The sequence below is a fragment of the Ruditapes philippinarum genome, unplaced genomic scaffold (genome assembly GCF_026571515.1).
Source record: "Ruditapes philippinarum isolate M1 unplaced genomic scaffold, ASM2657151v2 ctg13918_1_1_1_1, whole genome shotgun sequence".
Classification (NCBI taxonomy): Eukaryota; Metazoa; Mollusca; class Bivalvia; order Venerida; family Veneridae; genus Ruditapes; species Ruditapes philippinarum.
The window spans coordinates 5,337-12,851 of NW_026853574.1; the positions used below are offsets into that span (position 1 = coordinate 5,337).

Consider the following 7,515-nt stretch of genomic DNA (forward strand, 5'->3'; position numbering starts at 1 on the left):
GATCCTGATCAGACTGGGCGGATACCCATTATGTTGGTTTCGTCATGACACGGCTAAAATGTTTTTGCTATCCACTTTTGTTCCTAAATTAACAACAGATTGCATAATGATAAATAAAGATATTGAAATAATTAATATACATTGGCTCTAAGTGCCAAGCTTACAGATTTTAAATAAACCTTGAGCCCTGTGTTGGCCTTTAAACATGTCAAACATTTAGAAAAGTATTTATTAAGGAAAAGTGTATACAAATAATCATGTACCTCTTCATTATATGCCCATGACATTGAAAAAACATTGTGTCATCTGTTTACTTCAAGGTTAGTCACATTGACAGTATCACATTTTAGACTTCATCTCTCTTGATTCCATTCATAAAAAGCACCCCCCACCCTGCAGGGCCAGTTTTTAACCCAAGGGCTTTTATTTGAACAAACTTGGAAGACATCCATAAGAAGATGATTCATGCTAAACATCAAAGCTCTAGTTTATTGGGTTTTTTTTAAAAGAAGATTTTTTAAGTTTTTACTAACATATACTGTTAAAAAACAATGACAACCCTGGAGCAGGGCCAGTTTTGACCCCAGGGCTTTTATTTGAACAAACTTTGTAGACACTCACTAGAAGATGTTTCAACTTTATAATAAAACTCTAGCTTTTTGGGTTCTTTAAAAAAGATTTTTGAAGTTTTTACTATATGCATATAGGGAAAATCAATGATCCCCCTGGGGCAGGGCCAATTTTGACCCCGGGGCTTTTATTTGAACAAACTTGGTAGACACTCATTAGAAGATGTTCATGCTAAATATCTTAGCTCTAGCTCTTTGGGTTCTTTAAAAGAAGATTTTTAAGTTTTTACTATTTGCATTTAAAGAAAATTAATGACCCCCTGGGGCAGGACCAATTTTGACCCAGGGCTTTTATTTTAACAATCTTTGTAAACACTCACTAGAAGATATTTCATGCTAAATATCTTAACTCTAGCTCTTTTAGTTTCTTAAAAGAAGATTTTTTTAAGTTTTTACTATATGCATTTAAAGAAAATTAATGACCCCCTGGGGCAGGACCAATTTTGACCCCGGGCCTTTTATTTGAACAAACTTGGTAAACACTCATTAGATGATGTTTCATGCTTAATATCTTAGCTCTAGCTCTTTGGGTTCTTTTAAAAGGAGATTTTATAAAGTTTTTACTATATGCACATAGGGAAAAACAAAGACCCCTGGGGCGGGGCCAATTTTGACCCCAGGGCTTTTATTTAAAAAACTTGGTAGACACTCACTAAAGGATGTTTCAAGCCAAATATCTAAGCTCTAGCTCTTAGGGTTTTTTTAAAGATGATATTTAAAAGTTTTTTTCTTTCGGTTCCCATTGCAACCGGAGTTCTGCATGGAATTAAATTCTTTGCACAATTTTTAAAGGTGACAGCCAAAGGAACATTCTTGTGAAGTTTGGATGAAATTAGCGTAGTGGTTTATGAGCAGATGTCATTTAAAGTAAAAGTTTACGGCCGGACGAAAAGGGATCACAAAAGCTTGACCTGTCACTTTTTGTGACAGGTGAGCTAAAAACTAAGGAATGGAGTTATGGTTCTTTGACACATTGGAAAATTCGAGTCGTTCAAGTTGATGTAGATTCAGTGATAGTTTGGAATAAGCATTTTTAACTTAAGGAATATAATTAAAACATGAAGCAAGGTAGAGTTATGTTTCTTGAACATTGCACTTCCTCTTAAAAGTCTCTATCACTTTGTGAAGTTTACATAAAATCCCTTCAATACATATCTAGTTATATTCATATTTCGGACAAGAGTGTGAAGGACAAATGTCTTCCTAAGTACAGACTATGTTTTTTTTTTCCTTTATCAACTAAAATCTCAAAAACACCATTAAAAACATATTTTCCTCCCATGAGCAACCTTTTTCCCCAAAAGTACAAGTCTGTATGGAATGAACACAGATATTTATCCAGAATCATAGGAGCATAAATTATAATAACATGCTAAATCTCTGTATAGTTCTATATCAGATACCAGTATGATGAACCTTACTTTTGTACCATTTAAGTTATAGCAAAATTCAGCTTTCAGCTTTCATTGACATACAGAAATGGGTCAGCCTTTAGTCCCCTCTTAATGAAAATAGAAGGGGACTAATAACAACAATTTATTCTCATAGTTTCAATTCTCAGGTTTATTACTTATCATTACACCAGGCAAGCTAAGATACATGTTAAAACCACAGGCACTATATACCACATTTACCCATATATATGCTCATAATACTATATATAAAGAATAAAGGTCCCTAACGAGAGAAAAATATCATGCAAAACAAACAAGAACTGTTCGGTAAAATACACCAGATCACTATTTTATCTTTATGGTTGTCTCTAGGAATAATGTATCCTATCATAAACACTTTTTACTTCATCGAAATCCTACAAAATGCTCCAAAATACGAGCAAGTTTTCCAAATTTCACTGAAATGTCATTGCATGTCGTTTTCGACGTCCAAGCGATGCATGTTAACAAAGGTGAATTCTAGTCAATTTCTACAAAATCAACGAATAACTGTTAAGATTTCGACATACTTTCTTTAAGGCAACTTGTATACAGTCAAACTATGATGTTTTTACTTCACAACTGTCCGACGATAACACTAACAAGCTAATAAATTAAAAATAATTGACAGCTCTGTTCCAGAAAGTAACCATTTCCTACATTACCGCACTGAATATAAGGTAAAGTAATGATTGGTTAAGCGGAAAATCCGAGTTTTAACATTTTCCTTCAACACAATGTTCATGACTGGCCTTGACTATTGACAGGGGATTCAATTCAGACTAGCCCTCTAAAATACTCCAACTAGTCCAAAGTGTTAATGGTGCCTATACAGTTATGATCACTACATCTGGAAACTGGAGATTCCCACCGAGTGTGATGCTTATCTTCATTCGCTTGACAGTGACACATGTCCACCTTAAAAAAAAGCAATAAAAATTATATGAAGTGCAATAATTTGCAAAAAAATGCTTATCTTATTTGTCTCTTCTTACATTTATAATGCAGAGCACTAGATTTGTGTGTCTGTCATACAAAATGACTTTCAATAATACTATTTAAATATATTTGAAATACAATTTCTTTAATAAATACTCATAGTAATACTAAATTCCTTTTTTTGTGATATTTTTTCTGACACATATGTGCAGACAGTACATTGTGTACACCGGTCTTACTGACCTGTGTGAAACCATTCTAAGCATGATGCCAAGAAAATTTTGGACTTGTGAGAGGCTGTAAATGACCCCAGATTGATCATAAGGTAACGTGTAACCAACGCTGAAAAGCATTTGACTATATCTCAATCCATTGAGAAGTGGCATCACTTTGAAATCAATTTTGACTGAAAAAATCGAGGCAAAGTAGTGATTTTGGGCAATTTTGAGATGTCCCCTCGTTGCCATGGGAACAGAAAATTTAAGCCTGAGCATGTTGTTGCAAGGGCAATGGTCCAGTCAACATTTGTGCCAAGTTTGATTAGTGTTGAAGCAGTTTTTATAGTATTATAGCAATTTGAACTTGTAACGGGAGACTTTTCAATGGAAACAGCCATTTTCACAAAATGCTCATGAAGTAATGGGTTAAGAAATTTTGCATCTTGATTGGGAAAAATATTTAGTACCATGTACAAAGTTGTTAATCCAACAAATTGTATATCATTCAAAGCATAAAAAATACATAAAAAATTGACAATGGAATGTGTTTTTGAACATCATCTGTCTGGTACCATATTGGATTGAAATGGAATGAAGAAAAATTGTCACCTTTGATAACGGAATTTTGACTTATGATTTTTTTCTAAACTTGGAAAAAGAAAAAAAGCATATTTGGTATTATTTGCCACTTGGAATGGGTCTGTTAATCTGACCCGTGGTGACACTGGTAAAAATGCATGTTTTCATTCATTTTTTTTGGAAAACAGTTTGGTTTGTGAAATATACATTAAATATTATATAAGTACCTGTTGTTTGTAATAATCTTCTAGTCTTTCTTTAATCTTATACTGTACTTTTTCTAGCTACATGTACCAGCCTTTCCAAGTGAATATTAAAGTAAATAATCTTTTATTTCCCTGAAAATATCAATTTAGAGATTTCATTTTCAAAACCATCCAAAACCATTTTACTTGTTTAAATAAGAAAAATATTTAAAGGGCGAATGCATACGATGATTATCTGCCATATTAATTTTATCAATAATTTCTGGTACAGGAGTTACCTCCCTTCTGTACATTTCTCACTTTCTGCTACTTTGACCACAGCAGTAGCTTCTATATTTGGATTCTTTTAGAGTTGCCCTAGGAAGTGAAGGATTATCACTCCCGAGATCCTGGATTTAATATAGGGTTACACCCTTGGGATTGTTTAGAGACACTTTTAGTGTTTCCAACCTACCTAGAGCTGTACTCAGAAAGAATCCGGGTCAGCTCGGCCCTAAAACGTACTCGGCCCCCGAGTCAGCTCGGCCCTATTCCAACTCGGCACGGGTCAACTCGGCCCACTTTTCAATTATTAATATTTAGGTTTGTGTTAACACTATTTATTGTAATTATTGTAATTATTTATAATACATGCACGGATTGACAGTTTCGAACTAGCAGCAGGCAAGCTTTTCTTATCAGTAGAATTGCGAGTAAAGATAAACGATTGCGTATCTCACTGTATTTCTACATATTTAACTTCTGTTCTGTTCTTTATTACTTTAACGTTCTAGATAATGCACAGACAAGGTCTTTCTATTTGATAGAAGAAAAAAAAACGTATGACACGTGCAAATGAATTTCGGCAACAATCAATGCGCTTATACGGAAGATTTAATTAGAAGCTTATGTCATGATATTAAGTAAACACGTTTTTGTTTCATTTTTTTTTTAAATATTACTTTACAAACACATTTTATTAGAATCTAGATCTATATTAATTTTATCGAATCTGCAAGACAGATAAATAACATTTTTTTCTAAATATACTTTATTTCAGAAGAAGTACAATGTATGTGAATAATTATATAATAATAAGATATTTCTTATTATATTTTGCAAAGTGGGCCGAGTTGACCCGTGCCGAGTTGACCCGTGCCGAGTTGGTATAGGGCCGAGTTGACTCTTTTCCCTCAGAAATCCAGACATGTAAAAGAACAAAGGGGTCTATTCAATAAAAGCTAAATACTGGTTCCTGGATTCCCTTGTATTTCATAGCTGGCTCTTTAATGTATACTTAAAGTAATCGTTAACAATTTTAAAGCAGTATGATGTAGATATTGGTAATCTAAACTTGTATGAATTTTGGCATACTTTCACTTTAGCAAGACCCAGTTAGTAAAAAAAACAAAGATGGCTGAATCACCTCTACTAATATAAACCACAGACGACTGTCCTAGCTTAGATACAACAATATACATGTTGATAAAAACAAATTGAACTTAAACTTAGGCATCAAGCAAGTGGCAGATATCATGATCATTTTATGTATCAAAACCACACACCGACTGCCTCTGCAATTTTCATAATAAAAAATTATTGTTACCAGTATATAGATTTACTTACGTCACAAGGAATATCCGCTACAATACCCACGACAAAAAGGTTACAGTCAACCTGGAAATAAATATTATACAGCATTTACCACATCAATCTAACTTTAAATCCTTCATGTAATTTTGATTCTTATTTAATTTTTGAACATAAGCGACTTCCGGTCGTAAACAAACAAAGGAACTTCCGGTATGAGTCATGTTTATGGCGCGAACCTTACATAATGAAATTTGTTAATATTTCACAACCAAATACAAAACTCTAAAAAGCAGCTCATTAACCACATTTTCTAAACGAAAAGAAAGTGATGAAATAGATAATAACAAACGCCTTTCACGCTATTGTCAACAATGGGCCAATTCTCAAAAGTGGGTCAACCTCGTGTTTGTGTTTATGTTATGACCAAGTTACGTGACACACGAGTAAACAACAAAAAAACATGACAATGATCAAAATCAGTGGATAAGTTGGTCTCAAATCGAAACATTCTAACACTTTCATTTCGAATTATAGGGAAAATTACGTAAATGACAAAATGACGAGCGGCCGAGTCAATCAAAGTGTTTTTGAACTTGGCCGTTTATTCAAATTTCCCGTAAAATACTCGTCAAGTTATGTAATGAATAAATATATATAAAGTGATAATCAATGAAAAAAAAACAATAACTCAAATATATTTACTTACAATATGTGCGATGGTTGTTGATTCTTTCCTGAGCAATTTCTCTTGCGTGTTGTTCTCTTCGATAAATTATTGTGAGTCTGCGCATGCGTTAATAATAATTTGTAGCGTAGAAATACAGGAAATTTTTATCGATGTTTTTAGATGTCAAACATGAATAAAGTGCATGATTTTCGGGTAGAAAAAACTTTAACATAATTTTTTGCAACATTGGGACGGATAAGTCATCGCTTAGCGTATGCTTAAAGCGATTTAAGTGCAAATCATGAACTACTTTATGTCACGGACGTATAAGCGGATGGATGCTGTTCAGCAAATCCACTCTGCCTACCTTTTTTTGAGATTGTACTTATAACTCTGTATTCATTCTGCTTCGCACAATGAATACAAAAACTACGTTGATATATACAAGGTGCGAAAAGAGAAAAAAAACTGTACTGTTATATAGCAGTCGAGTTTTTGTCCTATATGAATCAATGAAAAAACTGTACCGTTATATATCAATACAGTTTTCAAATGCTCATTGAAGTGTACTCAGTAGAATGGGTTAGTAAGAACAAAGGAAAAGCTCCAAACCATGCGATAATAAATTATTACACATACTCATTTACAATAATAACAAAAAAAAAAACACACACACAAAAAAGAACAGAAGATAATTTGCTGTTTTTTAAGTACACTACAGCTTCGCTAGAGGCAGAATTTAAAAGTCTTTATTTAGAATTTATTAACCTTTCAGGTCATCATGATAATAGTAAGTGCCATAAGATAAGTTTTATACAAACAATAATTAAAACAATAGTTAAGACACACTGTTCCTTTAGTTTAAATAAAATTGGTTGAAAAGTCCAGAAAATATTTCACTTTATTATTAATTTTGTTAATAATAATGTTCTTGTCTTAACATAATATACACTGTATTTGGTGTGAGTAGCATATATTTTTATTTAACAACTAAAGGTCAATAACAATCTATTTTTCTTTATGTTTCTTTATAGAATTCACCTACAACAATTATAGACTCGACTGTTGATTGCAGATGGGCAATAGAAACATTACCTCTTTGTTATTTTCACTATCGCTTCAGTTTCTGGTTGCTAATGGTACTTCCTTTATCTAGTACAGTTTCTTTTATTATAATTCTTTGAAAACACCTCAATTTACAATCAACAACACGTTGCAAAATATATGATTACCCTTCATTAAATCAATGAACTACACTGACAAGACAAATCT

General features: G+C 32.9%; 1 long non-coding RNA gene across 1 annotated transcript; it reads right to left on the bottom strand.

Annotated features, from left to right (window-relative positions):
• Positions 1-2,164: 2,164 nt before the first annotated feature.
• On the bottom strand, positions 2,165-6,649 carry LOC132737240 (uncharacterized). The gene is made up of 4 exons (XR_009626705.1): positions 6,283-6,649; positions 5,610-5,660; positions 4,026-4,136; positions 2,165-2,980 (listed from the first exon to the last, which is right to left on the bottom strand). It is a non-coding gene; the product is annotated as an uncharacterized LOC132737240 (long non-coding RNA).
• Between the last annotated feature and the right edge of the window lie 866 nt (positions 6,650-7,515).